The 20,039-nt window shown below is 39.7% G+C and overlaps 1 protein-coding gene across 3 annotated transcripts in view; it reads right to left on the reverse strand.

The window, feature by feature from the left end:
• The window catches only part of LOC104050949 (poly(rC)-binding protein 3), a 512,398-nt gene that overhangs the window by 152,163 nt on the left and 340,196 nt on the right, over positions 1 to 20,039 (reverse strand). Inside the window, exon 1 of one of the 3 annotated variants that reach the window (XM_064443235.1) lies at positions 12,566 to 12,628. The exons of the other annotated variants lie outside the window; for them this stretch is intronic. The gene's annotated coding sequence lies outside the window, so the exon portion shown is untranslated. Of the gene's footprint in view, positions 1 to 12,565; positions 12,629 to 20,039 lie in introns of those variants that run through there. 3 annotated transcript variants of the gene reach the window in all.

The following is a 20,039-nucleotide window of genomic DNA, read 5'->3' on the forward strand; positions in this document are numbered from 1 at the left end:
TAAATAATGATCCATAGCTAAGTCTGACAATATGGCTGAAAAATAAAATCAAGAGACAGTACAATAAAACCCCTCCCAACTCAGCATCTCACAAATTTTGCTTGCTACCTGTCAACATTTTTTTCACTTTTCAACACACCTAGTCTCGCCCCCTTTGCAACTCACAGTGCTGCCTAATTTAAACATTCTTTAATCATGTTTTTTAGTCCTAAATCATGAGCCTGTGGATGTTCAGTTACTGCTTCTTTCATTTTATACACAAAAGACAAGCAAGAGGGAGAATACAGTTTTTTATTCCCAGATATTATGCTAAGAGAAACCGAATGAGTGTTTGACAGGTAAAAATATAAATTATGAACCCCCAAATTAAAACACTATTGGAATTAAATTCATATATGTTTGTGAGAGTTTGGGCAAGTTCCAGAAACTGACAGCATTTTGCTTTTTCTTTGACGTGTACAGTATGCTCAAAAAGCCTCCATTAAAATGCCATGTAATTAACTTAGGATACAAGGGATAAAATGGTGAAAGAGATGACAAAGATAATTTGTCATCAGGATTTTCATTAAAAACCCCAGTATTATAGGAATCAATTTCAGCAGTGCTTTGCCCTGATTACTGCCTGTCAGAGAGCGTATGGGGACCAAACAGGATATTTGAATGGGGAGCATTTGCAGAATCTCATCCTACATCAGCATTAGGAAGGTAAGTGGTTTATCTACGTTGACTATAATACATCATCTATATTTTAATATTCCAAAACCTGTAGACTTTGCTCTGATTTTAACTTCTCCTAACATTACTATTTTCCAGTAAATCTTACGTTGAGAATAGCTTTTCCTGACACACATTGCAGTCTCTGTCTTGGACAGGGAGAAAGATCAGTGTGCTTCAAAATCACAACAGCCATTAACTTGTTACTTTTTTCTCCCAAACCTTGTAGTTGTTCACTAAATAGCGTGGTATCACGCAGGCACAAAAACATTACTGGCCACAGAAAGGAGAGAACCAGGTTTGATTTCAGACTCTGAATTGACCTACCCCTTGCACAGCATTTAGGCAGTGTTCTCATCCAGCCTTCACGTTTTCATTTTTTCCAAATGTTCCCCTTGTAAAGCAGACCACTTTGGAATCTGCAACACATTTTAAAGTAATGACTACATCTTAATCCACTAACAAGTTAAAGGGGCACTTAAGAATTTGGCAGTATCACTTCAAATAATCTCTTAGCCTACTGGTGCCTCTCTCGGTAGTCTGTGTTTCCACACATAGTTGATGAATAAAATTATTTGAAGTAATCTTTGCCCATACTTTACTTCATACAGTATTTTTTTGCATGAAGAGCAAAGGATGCAACATGCATGGCTTACAGTAAGGAAACCTGTAATAACATATGATCAAAATTTCAGTTTCTATAACATTTTTCCTTCAAGTTATAAAAAAGTATGTTTATAAACAATCCCACCTTAAATCTAAGAGTGCCATTATGGAAAAAAGACTGTATGACAGAAATTACTTTGGTCACCTTTGGCCAAAGCAATGCAGAAGTTCAGTGTCACACACGGGGGACAGGCAGGGGGTAGTAGATGGAGAAATCAAATTTACCCCTACAGCATACGTGAGATATGCAACACTACTGAGGAGCAACAAGCCACAATATTGTACAGTGTCTTATGTGTTAAGTGAGCACAAAGGTAATTGGATGTTGCCTTGAGTTCTTTTTGCTCATTGGCAGGAACTTGTGATTTGTTCTCTGCAAAAACTTGACTGAATAATGTCTGTGCTGCACACCGTTGCCTATAAGGCATGTAGGCAGAGTGCCTTTCATGGCTTAAAAATTATTAGGGGATCAAGATCCGCCTAGCTACTTGAGCTGAAATGTGGCTAAAAGCAAAGGACTAAGCTTTTGATACTCCATCTTTGAGTGGGGAAAATGAAGGTCGGGAGTGTCCTGATCCTTAAGCAGTATTTCAAAAAAAAGAAGCACTCTCTAGCATTCTGCTTTAACAGTTGTGTTGGTGCACTCATTTTCCATCAATTCCCAGCTTGCCTAAGAGCTATCCCAATATGCTACAGGTATCCGATTCAAACCTGCTTTGCTTGCATCTTCTGTCACAATCACATTATGAGTCGTCACATACATTCATTTGGCTGTAAGGGAACTCTTAGAGAAGTCAGGTTAAGAAGATGACTCAGTTGCATTATTTAGATGAAAAATCTTCTGAGCATCTAGCACATTAAGCCATTCATTAAATAACAAAATGTGCAATCTCTTTTTCTTCTCTCTGTTCTCATCATTCCATTCCCAGTTTCCTGGTCCTCCTACGGATGCTTCCCTTCTCCCAGTCTGTTGGTCTCTTTTCTCCTCTTTGCTACACCTATACTTGCTCTTGCTCCTGTTCCTCTTCACTCTTCCCATACTCTCTCCTATCCTACTTCTACATAACACTGCCAGTCATTCCCAGCTTCTCCTTTTATTCACATCCAGCCTCCTGGTATTTATGCTGTTCCTTTCCATGGAGCATCAGGAAACTAGCAGCTTTCTCATTTTCCATTACTTCACATAGGGAAAATCTGCGCCATTACATAGGAACTAAATCCAGTCTACAGCAATGCTCCAGGAGCAAATGGCCACCATTTCTTTGAATACCGAGCTATTCTAGCCAAGAACAGATCCTGTAAGTGGTGTGCATGCCAGTGGCTCCATGGTAAACAGAAGGTCTTGCTCCTACCTGAAACTTTTCAAGACTGCTGGATGTGTAAAACAAGTTATATTGGGTCAAACTCCACAAAAAGTGTTTTTCCCCTCCTCTCCCAGTGCTAGATTTATCTTTTAAATTATTAAAGCTGCTCATCAGAGCTAGTTCTACTAGGCAAGGCCTGGGGCTTCTGAATACAATGATATCACACGCATGAAAGCATTTATTTTCTGCCACAATGGAGCCATAGAATGGAAACCCCCCAAAAAAACCCATAGAAAATCTAGAGACAGAATATTAGACTTTTCTCTTTGATTTTTCTTCCTGTAAAACCTGTTAAATAGGCCAGTGTGTAGTCAACCTCTTATTTAACTAGAATTATGGCAATTGCGTCTAGTCCACGTGGAAACATATTGAGTAGTAATGGCTAATTATTTCAATGGATTTTTTTCCCAATCAATAATTATAACTCACAGATATTGATTATAATCCATACCTTTAAAAATACCAACAATTATTGCTAAATGACTGAGTAGTTGCTTATAGTGGAAAACGTCCGCATTAGGAGAGAGGAATTATTCAGTTATATGCATTCTGCAACACAGAAAATCTATTAACACACACAAATTAACAAGCTACTTTGTGTTTCCAGTCAGGGCACCATGATGGTCTGTGAATGGTATTCTAGAGCACAAATAAAGCTGTGAATTTGCTATGCTAAAGTGCCACCATTGATATTCCTGCATTTAACGTGTCTTACATTAATGAACTGTTCCACGAGGAAGGTGGTTGGATGATGCTTACTTACATTTAGATATTATCCTTTATGTACCAAGTATAAGCCATTGCCACAGGGCCTATATAAGAACACTAATTTCTGTGCGTAATTCTTTCCACTTGGTTGGCTCTAAAACTTTAGGTAACACCTGACACAGGAACTTACATAGAAATGAGGCCATCTGAATATGATCTTCTACCCCTAACCCATTCTCTCAGCCTCTCCTCAAGGCCAAGCCATGGGATAGGTTATAAGGATAACCCCTCTCCCGAGCATGTCCAAAAATATGGCTAACACACAAAGAATGGTGAGAAGGACTTCCACCAAAATCATCTCCCATTTTCAATATAGCCACACCAGTTCCGCAGGCAGGGCAACACAGTGGCTGCAGGGACATAACTTGCTGAGATTACCTTAATTATGCTTTCTCTCACCTTTCTTTATGGATGCTGCTTGTATCAGTCAAAGACGACTCTTTGAAATCCCATCCTTAAAAAAGGCCCAGAGAAGGACTTCCACACCACACTTGTGGAACAAATCTGCCTTGCTAGGCTCTGAGTTATAACAAATCTGAAGACATTTCTGTTCGCTATGTAAAACTAGGGCAAGAGAAACACGATCATTAGCAATGTGACAAAATACATTTAAACCTCTGTCAATTAATGAAAAACGCTAGTTTCTTAAAAGCAATGCTGCTTTCGTACAAGTTCACAAGTACCACAAAGATACTTTCCAGTGGCTTCAGTGGGAACTGGTCATGTAAATAAAACGTGGTCCTGGTGCACCTGGATGTAACTTTGCCCTTGCTGCTTCTGTGCTGACAGAATTCTCAGCACCCAAAGTAATCTGTGCAACAGGGAGGCTTTGTTAATTCCATGAAAACCTGGCGGTAACTTGATGTTTTTTCTTATTTAGTTTTTTCTTTCCTTTCTTTTAATTTTCTTCTGGCAACCAGTGCAGTTTCCAGGAATTAGAATGCATGGGCTAGAGGAAGAGTGACATGATTTTCTATAAATCTTATGGTGATCAGGAAAGGAAAGTCACACAGCTGTGGTCTCCCTTTCATAGCGGGAATGTAAGGAAAATACAAAATATTGCAATATACACCAATAACACTGTGAATAGAATTTTTTTTTTAACTGAAAAATCAGTAAGTGTCAAACAATTATAATACAAGTAAATTCCCAGCACAGCCTGCAATGAAGTTGTGCTTTAGACGTAAGACAAATGCAAGCGATATTTTAGCCATGTTTTGAATTTAGCAAAAGACAGGGTTCTCTAGAATTATCCACTGTCACCATGACATTACCTGAGATTTTATTTCTCTGTCTTCAGTCATTTATTTATTTATTTAACTTCTAGGTATGTTGTCCATACTCTCTGGATAAGGTTCCGTTTAAAAACATTTCTGTTTTCGTTTACAACAGAAGTCCAATAAACACTTACATGCTTCTTAGCATGAAACATTAGTCTTTTAAAATATATACTGATGCTTTGAACCATCACAGAAGTTGTTTGTGAACGTGTTCAGAGCTTCTTTGAACCTGAGCGACCCAGGCTGGGTCCTACTACTTTACCTATCCAGAGGAAAGCACAGTTAAATATTAAAGATAACATATTTATACAGCTTACTGCATATGTGTGTGTGTGTGTATCCACACTCACTAAACATACACATGCACTCTATATGCATCTATTATACCTGTAAATGTAATTTTATTATGATTAACTTAATGATCAACTAATTTGATCCCACTTTCTTTTTTGATGTGAATCTGAGATATCTCCATTTTGTTAATTCTTGATAGTGAGCTGTAACTTTTCTTTCTCTCAGAAAGAAGAAAAGATAATTTAGAACCCTTATTTCATTTGACATTTCTCATTTGGAGTGAAAAACTAAATCCTCAAGTCTTGTACCTATGCTTGGTACAGTAATTATGAGAATGAAAAGAACAGCAGTTTGTTCTAAGTTTCAGATTCATTTCAGGCTGGTAACATCTGAAATTGGGAAGGCAGAACAGACGTATAAAGCCAGTGTAGAGCAATGAGAAAAGATCACCCTGTGTCTGACTTTAAAAAAAGTATGCAAAGCCCATGCTGCCTACTGCAGGTGATAAACATTGTCTGGATGGTGAAAATAATACGGTCCTTCTCCTTCGAGAAAGCATAGCTGCACACACCACCACCCCCCGACTCTGAATGGAGACAAAGGCAAGGGATTGATCTGTACGAAGGAAGGAAACTACCTGCTGAAAAGATGCAGACATACATGCCCCTGTTGTCTGGCACAGGAAAGAAGAAAGGGTGATGAATGCATATATGCACATCCATTCTTCTACTTTCAGCACTACCCACACTTTTTCAATTTCAAGAGAAAACAACCATCTTGAGAGAAACAAAGAGGAAAGAGATGGAAAATAAAATAAAGCCAGACAATCCAATGCAATAAAAGCTGAGGCAGATTTTCAAAGGAGTTCAGTACCCATGATAAGGGTTCTGTCCCTCCAACAGGTCTTCTGAGCTCCTAGAAATGGTGGGGGGGCAGAAAAGGAACAAGAGAACAATTTTGAAAGCTCAGCGAGGGTGCTGGTGGACTGCCCCACACTGCACTCTAATGCAGTGTCTCAGGCTGTGCACTAGGCCCCTGAGAACACCCACGTGTGCTTCGGTGGCTCACGTTCAGAATGTATGTAATTCACCAGGCTCTCTGGACAATTCAGAAGGAACCTTCCTGCCCGATGTCCATAAGTATTTTCTGAGCATGCATGGAGAACCAGAGATGGTCTATTTCACTGTGTTCATAGGTTCACCACACAAGAGGTCTGGGCCTTATTATCGTACAATGCCATGTGAAGCACTTCATAGGGTGACAGAGCTTACTGTAGCTTTAGGGTTTACCATTCATGGAATCCAGCCCTGGGCACTGTTAGTCCCGAACTGGGTTGCTGTGATGCTGACCTGAGCACTAGTACACAGGCCCAGGTGAGCAGCATGGACACTCAACCTCTGGCTTGGCTGACTGGGTTCTTCCAACTACAGAGTAAGTCTATAAATCTCTACAGAGAAGACATTCTCAGCAGGGAATTCAGCTGCTGACAAACAGCCAAATGGAAACACCCCATGGAGCAGCTAGTGCATCTACACAAAGCAGTCTGTGGGCGCAGAAAAGTAAAGGCAGTGTCATCTCCTGCCATGGTTCGTGTTAGCAGCTATGTTGGAATCCTTTGCTCCAGAAACACCTACTAAATATCCCAGTTCAAAACATATATAAGGAAACATTATATAGAGGTTCACTCTTATAACATTAATGCAGGGTGGGTTTTTCAGTACAATGCCTTGGTATTTCATAATGCTACCTGACTGCTTTCCCAAAAGAAGAATAACAATAACATACAGAAATAAGTGGTTTTGCTAAAGGTACAGTGATCATGAAGGAAAGAAAACATAAAATCAAGACACATAACAACTGCTTGGGGTGTTTCCTGGCCTAAATTGCAGCTCTCCTCATGTCTAATACCCTGGATTCAAAAGACAGTTAATGATGATCATAAAATAAAATACTGAAATGACTATTCAATTCCTATTCTCTGGCAGAAATTGTGATGTTGGTTATTACCGGCCTTTCATGCTTCAATAAAAGTCTTTAAAATATCACCTCTGACTTGATGGATGTGCTTTTGAAGTAGTTTCTTGAATCAGAATACCTCCACAGGCAGTGTACTATGGAGTTCCCTTGAGAGTTCCTGGCTTTTGTATTAAAAGTTTTCTTTCTTAATGTTTTTTTTTCCTCTCCTGTGGTCAAGGTTTGGAAATACTACTCTGTGCATGTGTGCAAGGGCACAAGGTTCTTCTCAGTGATTTTATTCAAACTCCCTTATTTAAGAAAACGAATGCTGGGATTAAGTAATTCTCATATGTGCCTTCCTAGATGAGAAATGACATTTCTTCCCCTACTTTTTGTTAATTCTAATAAAGGTTTTTGTCATCTACTGGTAGAGAATTTAAACTGTAAGTTTGTTGGTGATACACTTCAGCTTTTAATGGATCTTCCTTTCTTGTTGCGACAATGGTGCTGCTGTCCTTTTGCAGTACGTAGACGGTAAGGCCAACAATCGGCTTGGATATTGCAGCAATAGGTTCCTGATTCCAGAGGACAAAAAGAGGCTAATAAACCCTGTTCAGCATCTGGGTTCCTCCTCAAGTGTCCAGGCCATGTTATCTTCTCCATATACTTCTAGAGGAATTGTCAGGGATTTCCTGGCAAATTACCAAACTGAACTCTTCAAATTCCTTAGGCCTTTCCATAGCTGAGATTATGGAGCATTACTTATCTGCTGTCAGGTTAATCTCTGTGATCTGCTGAAAGCACCTCCTAATAAACTTTTATGTCTCTAACTGGTTCACTTAGAGAGCACACTGTAGTCTAAAACGAACTTTTGTACCAAAGGTTTGACATATCCTCATTGATCTCTATTTACTTAAATAAATTAACAACCAATTAATCTGAAGTAAAAGAAAACCAACCTCAAAATGCTAGCATAGGCCAGCTTTAGTCTTTAGAAGGGGGAAAAAGATGAATGAATGTTTAGATATCAGTGTGAACAAAAAATATTTGCATGTCAGTATACATATTGTTGCATGCTTTGCATCACACCTGAATGCAAGTCTGCTGGAGAAAACCATGCTACAGCCACTTCTCCTGCCTTCTTTTGTGTTTAAAGTGCTTAAGACTTGGGGAATAGCAAACACTCACTTTGCACACAATATTACACTGATTTGACGACATTACTCCTCCCTATTTTCCACACTCTGGCCCATAGCTGTGCCAGCAGAAATGGTCATGTGAACACTCTCTAAAATGCTCAAGGCAAAATCAGCCAGTTTATTTTAAGTAGTATGAACTGCGGATCTGGCCTGGCCTGGCTGAGTTTGCAAGTTTCACGCTAAGGAGCAATCACGCGAGCCACTGTATTAGCAAAACCACTGCCAGCTGGCGAGTGGCAGTGACAGTAGGAAGCAGAAATGTCTTTGAGCAGAACAGCTGGAGCCTAGACTATGCCATCCCTCTGCAGCTGTAAAACTTCTGTCTCAGTGTCCCTTAGGTGTGGGAAAGACCAACCCCAAAATAAAACAGATGTGACTGTGAAAGTGTCTGTTAGTAGCTGTAAAAAAAAAAGTTACAATATGTTACTTCTATCCACTTGATATAACCTATACTTGAAAAAAACCCACCCAGATAGTAAATCAGCAAACTCTTGTAAGTACAGAGAGCAAAAATTTGTTATACTTAATCCTCAAATAAACAAACTACACTTTTCTGTGGTGTAAGTGCACCAACTTAGATTTTCTCCTAGCTTTTGGCCTTAAAAATGCTCCAGACTCATAAAAACTTCAAATATAAAAAGATAAATTTATCCTTAAATGTACTGGCAAAGGTTTTGAGCAAAGATTTGGTTCAGAGAAGACACCATTACTAGTACTTAACCTTAAACATGTCTATGTAGAGTTTGTAGGCTAAAGCATCGAGAAAATAACATGTTTTAAAATCCAGTGGTAGTTTGATGGACACTTTTTTCTGGCCTGAATGAACTGAAGCAGTTCCCTTCTATATGATACATGTTCAGTTGCATCAGAGCAATGATCTGGGGGCTACACTGCAAATCAGATGAGCACGTTGCTCTGCTTTATAAAGGACCTTGAGATGAAGAGAAAGGAGATGGGTAATTTTCCAGGGTTGCTAACCCAGGTCAGTGTTCAGTCCTACAAAAAATTATACCAGCACAGTGGGAAGAAAAGAGGCAGAGACAGGTGGCAGGTTGTGGACAGGGGTGGGAGCTACTTAAAGTCAACTTCGCCACGAAGAAAACCCATGGAAATCTAAATTGGTGTTAAGCATGAGTTCTGCACCCCATACAGAACTATCAACTAACATTTAATAACTTATATTAATACTAATATACACATAAATTTGTAAATGTTTAGTCAAATATTAAACATACTAAATAAATAATATTATAGACCCTGATTTAATAGTCCTTTAGAAATGTAATCAAGTAAAACTAAAGTTCATGTATGTATGACATATTTGTATTTTAACACCTTTAAGAACTTCACCTAAAAATATAGTATGAATACGTATGCAGGAAAACAGTCACTTATGATTCAATGTGATTCATTTGTTGCATTTGGAAGGAACTGTAGGATGGCATCGTGGATGTGTATTTTCCTCTCATTCTGTTAGATACACAATAAAGCTTTCAGAATATTAATGTCACAACCAAAACTCTATAAGAAGCAAAAAAATAGCTGAAAATCACAGAAGTCTGCTTTCTAAGGCCTGCCTCCAAGCCCAGACACAACCATTAGCACAGAAGCTGCACTTACAGTACAGATATGGATTATGGACTTCAAACAACGGCTGCCAAAACACACATTTAATGAAGATAAAGTAACAGAGCGCTGGAGAGTATCAGCTAGTAAACTTCTCAGGATTACTCATGCAAGACATCATTCTTTAGTGTAAATAATACACAAACATGCAGTGCCAGCCAAAAGCCATGTTAATCTAACATTGAATTGGAGGCAATTTTAACTTCTGGACTTCATATTGATGCTGAGAGTAGCTCTCCCCACTCTTGGTACTACGCCAGAATAGGAGCAGAGGGCAAGGTTAGGAGCACCTGGAGTTTCCTAGGCTGCACCACATCTTGGGTTTGTATATTAAAGGTATATGACACCCCTTCAGAGAGTGTATGTGGCCTATTAGGGCATAAAGGTCAGAGAAACTGAGAGTGATCACTTCAAGGGCCAGCCCCCCATAAGGTGACATGGTGTCATGAGAAATGATGCTCTAAAGGATGGTCCTTCTCACCAATAGCATAATGCCTACTGTAGGGGTCGTGATTGTGGCTGCAATGCTTTAAGTGTGATTATTTAAAGACAACCGAGTCTGACCTAAAGAAGGACTTACATGCTTGAAACTTGCCTGCTTCTCCCAACTGTTTTGGTCAGCAGAAGAAAGGACAGTGCCCCTCCCCTGCAAACCCACCTCTCTTACCTTGTAGGCATTTAAAATTAAAAGCATCAGTTTGAAGCCAAGAAAAATCTGTTCTCATATAAAAGGAAAAATTACATGCAAACTTATTCAAGACATTGAATTATGAATGAATATGAGAAAACTATGAACTGTAATTAAAGTTGCACCTCTTATTATTTTCCAGAGCAAAACATATATTAGATGAGTGGCTGTATTTAATTCTTTAAGCAAAGCTGTAGGATTGGATTTTTGGGTCTCAGCTTTATTCAGAGAAATATGAAATTCTGCAAGGGTTAAAAGCTATATGAAGTTGCTGTTACATTGCATAACTACTGATCTGGCTTTACTTGGAAGTGCAGATGCAACAGACAAATACTCTCTCTGATCACTCAGTGGGCAGTACTGAAGAATAGTGCAGAAAAAGGGATGCGTTTCAGTCAAATGCAGAGGAGCTGCTGTACTCATTTTATAGATTAATATGACATTAGGACAAAATTTTTAATGACAGAAGCAATAACTGAAAGAGTTGCAGGCAGTATTATCTATGAGAAAACACTGTGGAAATCTTTTTAGCTTTTGTTTTACCGAATAACAGTTTAACAAAGAAGCCTTGTAATATTTCATTTTGTTCCCAAGTATTTAATGACAAGCACGGCTCCAGAAGATGTCTCTTACTATCCTTCTGGACTCTGATTTCTCATGCAGAATGAGTGTATCGAGGTTTTAGTATTAAATAGTTTACTCACAGCACCTTCATTCAGATTCACATGCTAGTTTTCCTCCTTCATAAAAATGTATTTTTGGATACATGGCTGAAGAGGCAATCCACAAAGTTGCCTTCTGAATGCAGCAGCTGAGCGCAACACACAATCCCAGAGTTATCCCTCTCGGTACGCCCAGAGGAACGCATGGGTAACACTCTGCACCTCATTCTGAGCATAATGGGAAATACCATCCATGCCAGCAAGGCTGGAAAAACCTTTTTCCTGATTGGCTGCTCAACCCAAACTGCCTGGCAGAGGTTCGAAATATGCAATACAGGGAAGTGATATTCTGTGGCATTCATTCAATTTACCTGCACTACACTCCAGGGAGCAATGCTATTAAACAACAGCTCCAGTGGGTCAATAAAGTTAACTTAATTAAATTGCTTTCCCTCCCACTCTTCCAACTAGCAAGATTTAGGGCAGAGGGACACAGTGCTGCTTGTAAATAAAAGGATGATTTAGCTAATCATTTCCTGAAGAAAGACATATTTTTGTCAATAATTCTATACACAAAGCAGAGAGGTAGTTTAAATTAAAACAATCATGTAGGATAAAAGGAGCGACAATACCTACTAATGAATGGCCATTAATATTTTTCAAGTAGTGTCAATTAAATCCACTACTTCAAAGTTAAATGTCAGAGATTGCATTTTTTGCTCCATAAAACTGAAATTACAATTGCTTGAGTGTAATGTTATAAAACATACTATCATTATTACAGGCATAATGAATATACATTCTTAATTTGCTGGGGACTGATCTAGTCCCTTTCTGGTCATTTTGATATGTACACTCTCACTGCCTTACAAGAGTTATATTTTAGGAGTCTCTAGTCTGCCCTTTTCTATGGATGTACAGAAAAAATATCACCAATAACTAAGGATAACAAACATTACAGTTAAGCCAATGTTTACAGATTATTTGCAACCTTATACTTTCAAAGCCTCTCTTGGAAACCTCTGAGGCTGTGTGTCTGTTTGAGGCGAGACACTTTGAAAAGCTAAAATTAAACTAATGTAGCTGTTTCACAAAATGATATTTAGGTTTTCTTATTCCTTTTTCTTCAGAAGCTCAAATACTTGCTCACTCGGAATACAGACCTGCATTTTGGCAGGAGGTGCCCTGATGATACAAGGGCACCCTGTGCTCTGTATCTCGAGTGTTTCCAGCTTTTCCCTGAATCTCCCTTCACATACGCTGTGCAAAAGCATGCCAAGCACTGGCAGCTAGACTCTCTAAAGATTTCTTCTGTGCTGTTTATAATCCATTCCCTCTGAGCTTTTACCTGCAAGTAAATGGGTCTTTTTCGTTTCTTTTCTTCAAATATCTTTACTGTTTCTGATGAATAGCAAGATCTTGGAGCTGGTCTGAGTTCTTACAAGGAAGTGAAGAAAGAGGGGTGCTTGTAAAGGCACGTAGGCACAGTTTAATTTAGGAAGTATGAAAATACACTAGAAGGCAGAAAAAAAAGGTCCCTTTATGTCCTCATAGCCAGTTCTTGCAGTACAGACGGTCTCTCTGTAAACCTGTCTGCCTTGGGGTCTGAGACTGTTCTTTCCTCCTAGAGCTCAAATCCTCCTCCAGTGTTGGGTTCTACTCTGACTCCATCCATCTGGTGCAAGTCAAGGTGTCTGATCCCAAACCAGTGAAATCACCAAGCTGAGTATAGCCTTACAATAGAGGCCTTTTACTACTTTTCATACTGTTTGTTTTGTCTCCAGTTTCTTCACATCACAAGCTGGAATGGCAACAGCGTTACTGCACGTCCTCTCCCAGTATTGAAGAAAGAAGCCCAGGGAGAGCGTTACTCACGCAGATCTGAATGTCACTCCATAAGAACTCCCACTGAATACACTAAAACAAAACTAAGATTAAACATGTTATTTACTGTGATTAGGAGTGTCAGAATTCAGTTGGAATGAATAGCCATTTGACTGCTTCATATTCCAGGATGTGTAACTTCATCAATGCTTTGTCAAAGTTGAGAGTTCACAATGAAAAATGCATATACAAATACAATCATTAAATAACTAGGCTGAGAAATTTAATATAAAACTAAAAATCACCTATCTGGGGAACTATCTGTCAAAGAGACTGAATTAATTTAAATTAATGGCACGATGCAGTGGGAAGGTGGTCAGGACGCTGAGCACTGTAGGGTCAGAGCCAGGAGGTTTGGTGGGATTGCCCGTCCCCCTCCTTGCACATTTTCTGCAGCACCCCGAGTGATGCACTTGACCTCCAGGAGGGGAGGGTGATGCTCAGCTGCTCCCAGTGCACCTTCCTGCTGACAGATTTCAGCCTCAGAGAAAGAGAGCTCTATTCACAGCATCCAGAGGTGTCAGGAAGGGGAGGGAGGACTGTCCTGTAGGACAGCAGTGACCTTTTGGCTAGGACTGAATACACTGAATAAGACCCTTCTGGAAGTAGAAAGGCAAAGAAAAGGGAAGTTTCTATTGTAAAACAAATAGCATTGAAATGGAAATCTTCTCTTTTTTAAACCAGTTTAACTCCATATGGCAGCATAAAATAATTCCAAATTATAGCAATTATATTCCCATATTTTCTTTTCCTTTTTTTCCCCCTCAATTCCCCAAGCCTGATGAAGTTGATAGGCCAGGAGACAGATGCTCTGCTCTTTTATTGCAATATATAAATCTCAGTGAATAGTAAGAAAACTACAGCCATTAGTGAAAAGAAAGAAAGAGAAAAAAAATTAGGAGGACAGTTTTCTTAGAATAATTAAATGGCTTGGTTCCTTCCAAGTGAACTGTACTTCTGGCTCTTTGCTTATTTGTACCCTGACAAGACAGGCAAAGAATGTGTCCATATCTGCCTAATAAGCATTGTTATCTTTTAACTAGTTATTAGTACTATGATATATAAATTATGTTCATGTTGAGCTACATAGGACATAAGAGCCAAACCTGCTCTTAAGCTGGACTGGGTCTGCCATGTTATATCAGAATGGGGGAATCATAATTTGGAAGTGGCACTCCTCCTTAAAAAGACACTAAACATTCGCTCTCTGCCCCAAATTCTTTGGGTTGCCTGGAATTTGCAGCCCTTTGCCAGAGCCCCAGGAGAAGCTGCTGGAGGGAGGGTGTCACAGACATACACCATAGCCTGAGGGCTCCCAGCTGCAGCGACATCGTTTTCTTCTATTTTTAATGTTTTGGGTGATGCAGCGCTAGCCTATTCTGCAGCCAAAAGCCTGAGACAGACATGCTGACCCTGCAGACCCTCCTAGGCCAGGCTCCTGCACTCGCTGCAAGGGCTGCTGCTGGGCATCCACGATTTGTGCCTGCAGGAGGAGGCTGGGGGGACCCAAATCTTGAAGGCTCAGCTCCCTCTGCCTGCTGGGGAGCAGCAGGAGCAGCAGCCTCTCTGTACAGTGTAAGGAGCAGAGACCACTCGCTTCACTTACAGGAATGAGTACAGAAGTTGTCAGTGGCCCTGCCTACCTTTAGGCACTTAACCAAAGCTTGTAATTCAGGAGAACAGTTGCTTTTGGCCGACAACAGAGAGAAACAGATGCCTCGGAAGGTCCACTCAGACCTTAAACAGACCAGGGTCCCTTGAGGTCTTGCCCTCCCAGTACTTTCTCTATGTTAACTGGAAGAGCCTGAGGTGATGATACCTCTGATCTTAGGACTCTCAGTTGGATGCCAGAAGTTAAGACAGATGTGGGTCCATGGGATCTGGGATCTTTGAGGAATGAGAGAGAGTGAGGATGAGAACAGTGGGAGAGCATCTGACACCCCAGCAGGATCTGCCCACTCATCCTCTATCACCCTAAGCACCCCTGTAAAGGGTCCCCTTTGCCAGGACCCTTGTGTAGCTGCAGCTCAGGCTGTTTCCCTTGCCCCAGCTAGCAGCTTTGGGGAGTGCTTGGTCCCCTGCACTGAAGTACTACCTGGCCACAGCAAAAGTGCTGACCTGGATCAGGCCTGGGGCCATAGACACATTTCTGGGGAGGAAGGCAGCACTGCAAAGAGCTTTCCACCTCCGCAGGCAGAAGGGTGCTGCCTAGAGGTTCAGCACTGAGTGTAAGCGGCAAAGACAGGCAGTACCTGCTCTGGAGCAAAGTCTCTGAGGGGAAAGGTAACCCCCGAATATAATTTTAACACACCTGAACTAGGGGGAATTTCTGCTTTTTTTGTGTCTAGTCCCACTGGCATTTCTTGCCTGATTAGAGGCTCCCTAAAACTGAATTCCTCATTCAGCTGTCCCCTCTGCTGTCCCTCCAACCAGGTGACTGTGACCTTTCATTTTTACTAACGCATTCACCTGCAAAACTCTGACTTAGCAAAAACAGGTGTCACAGGTGCTCAGCATCACCCATGGCTGAGATGTTTATTTGTTATACCTGTCAGCCCAGTCAATGGATGCTCTATCACACTGTGGGCAAGCATATTCCTCCCTGTCAACGTCAGAAGCATATTTATCTATTCAGCAATGCTCTATGCTGAGCAACTGTCATGCTGTGGGGAGAGAAGGCTGAGATTAGCACCATTTGTCTACATAATTGCACTTGTTACTGGACAATTGTTGGGTCAGGGGCTAATGTTTTTTATTTATAGTCTTTCCACATTCATGTGAATTTTCATGTGCCTCTTCCTATAACAAAGATTGTGATGCTGTTTGGCTTCATACTGCAGAAAGTCTGCTAGAAATCTGAGAAAAATATCTGAAAGTAAATCCATTACACTTGATTGAACAGAATTTTACATTAGGGAGCTGGAGAGGTGCCTCGGATTCAACGTGCATTTCTAGGAAAAAAAGACAGATCACGTACTATCTAGCTTCTTTTTTTCTTCATATTGTGTAACTTCTATTTCTAGGAAAATATACTGAATTCTGCTAACAGTATACATGGAATTATATATATGGAAGATGAAGATCTATACATTATCAAGGTTAGCTTTCGTTGAGCCCTTTGTTAACAACACTACCAGACAGAACTCAAAAATGCTTTCCTGGATACTACGTTGTCTTTAAAACCTGAAACAAAAAATATATGTCCCCCTTATATCTCAGTGTCCATATAATCTGGTTCTGAAACTCCCTAAATGAGAAAAAAATATTTGCTTTCTTTATCATAAGAATTCTGTTTATTTTCACAGAGAAAATGCATAGTATTTTGCCTTTTTGTTATGCTTATTAAATAAACAAATCAACATCTAAGTATAACACACTTTCCTTAGGCAAGCCACTATTTTACTTTTTTAATACCTCAAGGGTTTCCAAATAATCATGCAAAGTAGAGTTGCTTGCTTCATTTTCCGTTGTCCTGCAGGCACACTGGATAGAAAATCATGCATAATTTTTTAAATATAAGACTGGATTTTGCTCAAACTGTTTTTTTAACTAGATGCATTTTTGTCAGATTAAATTTATTTTTATTTAAAAGTAAGACAATTTAAAACTAGACATGAAATTTTAACAAGGTTCTGCCAAACTTCCTAAATTCCATAAGTTGATTTACATTAAATAACATGCAGTATTCAAGTATTACATATCTATTGATAAAGATTTGCTGACCATTAAACCACTGAGCTGGGAGAGTTTGAGTGACCGGAGATGCCATGGTTTTAGCTGGGATAGAGTTCATTTTCTTCACTGTACCTGGCATAGTGCTGTGGTTTGGACTTAGTATGAGAATAATGTTGATAACACACCAATGTTTTAGTTGTTGCTAAGCAGTGCTTGCACTAGTCAAGGACTTTTCCAGCCTCCCATGTTCTGCCAGGTGCACAAGAAGCCGGGAGGGGGCACAGCTGAGAGACCTGACCCAAACTGACCAAAGAGATATTCCATACCATATAATGTCATGCCCAGTATATTAACTGGGGGGAGCTGGCCAGGTGAAGCAGCGATCGTGGCTCAGGGACCAGCAGCATCGGTCAGTGGGTGATGAGCGGCTGCATCACTTGTGGTTTGGTTTTTTCCCTACTCCTGAGGTTTTGCCTCTCTCTGTCTCTCATTATTTTCCTTTTCATTATATTGTTGTTACTCTTACTCTTACTGTTTTACTTTAATCATTAAACTGTTCTTATCTCAACTCATGAGTTTTCTTACTTTGGCCCTTCCGATTCTCTCCCCCATCCCACTGGGGTGGGGAGAGAGAGTGAGCAGCTGATCAGTGCTTAGTTTAGTTTAGCCCCAGTGCTCAGCAGACTGGGGCTAAACCACGACAGGAGAAAATGGTCTCTGATGAAGTGTTCAGTCCAAGTTTAATAGCTGTCTCTTCCTCTGCAGGTCAGAGGATGCATTTTCTTCACTTTATTCAAGTTTTCTCTGTTTGATATCTGCTTCATGCAAAGCTATCCTTAGAGCTGATAAAGACAGAAAGTCCTATTTTCTACTGTAGGTAAAAGCTCCGTGGCAGAAGCTGAAATCTGCTAATTCTAAAATCTTGCAGGACACAGTAAACAGAAATTAAGACATGGTTCTGGTACTTAGTAAAAAGAATGGTTAATTTGACTAATAAATCAGCTTAATGTAAGTAATAAGTAAAACAAATAAACATGTAGTAAATGTGAAATGCCATTCATTGGTTTCTAAGATAAGAAAAAGTAAAATTCAGGAATCTGTATAAATATATCAGGCACTTTTCTATAAACCTCTACATGTAACTTAGTATAGCTCCAACTTTACAAACAGAAATACCTAATGTAAACAAAGTAGCAGTCAAAATAATCTGGTGTGTGATATTCTCACAACAGTGGAACAGGACTGACTATAGTGATCAAGGACTTTTGTCCCATCACCATTTTGACCACAGGAATTATGCTGCCAGTCAACAATACTGTAAGCAAGGAGAATATGATGTAAAAGGAAATTACCCACTCTTATTTGGGTAATAACATACTCCACAGCCTAGATTATCAAACAAGTGAGGTCACCCACCTTATTATTTACTGCTACACTGTGGCAGAAAACCAAAATACTTTATTGATACCAACTGAGAAGAACCAACCCTTTTCCAGGAAACAGATTAAAATGTAAAAGCACAAAAGAAAGACAGAGTGATGATTTCAATTAAGTTCCTTGCTTGTTTTTTCCCATGGTAAGACCATCAAATCAGCTCTCGGCTTCTTTTAAAAAAGCCAAAGCAGACCGAGCTCTTTGAATCTGTTGCAGACATTTTCTTCAGTGTACTAATGATTTCTGTGGTCCTCTTCTGACCCCCTCTGAATTTTTTCAACACTCTTTCTTAAAGCAGGGGCACCAAAACACAGTCTTCTAACATCAGTCTCACCGAAGCCAGACTTATGACTAAAGCAACAATCTCTGTTCTATGTAATCAATTTTCTCCCTTGAGTTGCTTATCTGCTGTGATTCCTGAAATATTTCCCACAAAGGTTAGGAATCCTTAGAATACAATTCCTCTTTCTCTCAATGAAGCTAGTATTCTGTGGCCTTAAATTCAGTATTTCGCTTTATATGGATGGACTGGCGTTACCAAGCAACCCAGGCTGCTTGCTATAGCAAGTGGCCTGGACTCTTTGTATCATTTGCAAATTTCATTGACAGTGATATTCTGTCAGCTTCCAGGTTGCCTGAAAAATACTGAAAACCTATGTCTAATTGTGAACCTTGTTGAAACCTGCTACAAATGCCTTCCCTCAATAACAACTCCTCATGCCAAGTATTTTCTGTGATGCTCATTTAGCATGTGCTCTATTGACATTGTGTACAGTTAATTTTTTATCAGAACCCTGAATAGTGTGAGGTAAACCCTAATCAATACTTTGCCTGGGAATATTGTAGATCCAAGGTAGCTGAAAGGTACTGTAATTAGACGTGAGGGATTTGGGTTGAAACACTACTTAATAGAAGAGGGAATTGACCTTGTGACTATTACAATTCTTTACTACAAAATAAAAGAAGATATGACCACCTCTACTTCTACCTATGTTGTGAAGATGCTACCCTTCTCCTTTGCTTTCGTAACATCTGCCTCAAAACACAATGTTGTTAGTTAAAATCAATTGATCTGCCCAAATCCAAATGGGCAGGTCTTTCCCCCTCCACCATCTCAAAATGAAACCCTTCCTTTTCTCCATTCAGATTGACTCACTATTTATTTCCTAGGTTGATGAAGTGATAAACCAGTGTTGTACACAGTCCTTATGCTTATTGCCACAGAGATCCAGTAATTCAATTATTAGGCCTGGATTCATTGTGTCAAATAGTCTCAGCTTCCTCACGGTCTGCCTTCAATGGTTAGCAGGACAGAGCTTCAAAACTGCATCTTGGAGAGAAATCCAAGAAGAATTGAAGCTGTTTGCTCTAGCCTGTCTTTGCTTTTAGTAAAATCCAAGTGAATGGTCAATTAAGTAGGTACAGAAGCTCATATTTTTATACACATCTCTGACACAATATGGACCAGATAGGAAAGTGAACCACACAGAAGTGCAGATAATCAGAAGAGCTGAGCCAGCCTGTAACCAGACAATGAGTTTCATAAAGTCTATTACATATACTGAAGGGGAGTATATTCCAAAAAGAAACAAATATATAGCAATTTACAGCTATTTATATTATATGGAAGGAAAAAATCTGGTTTTCCCTTTCTGTAAAATCTCTGCTGTTTTTGAGACATGCCGTCGTATTTGTCTCAGAGTTTTTGTCTTGGGCTTCACTCAGATTGGGAGTAACAACTTGTAGGTTACTTTAAAAAGCTTTAAAATCTTTGAAAAGGGGTTTTCTCTTGTTCCTTTAGAATTGAAGCCAAGGGTCAGACAAGCTCC

Source organism: Phalacrocorax carbo, chromosome 2 (assembly GCF_963921805.1).
Source record: "Phalacrocorax carbo chromosome 2, bPhaCar2.1, whole genome shotgun sequence".
Taxonomy (NCBI): domain Eukaryota; kingdom Metazoa; phylum Chordata; class Aves; order Suliformes; family Phalacrocoracidae; genus Phalacrocorax; species Phalacrocorax carbo.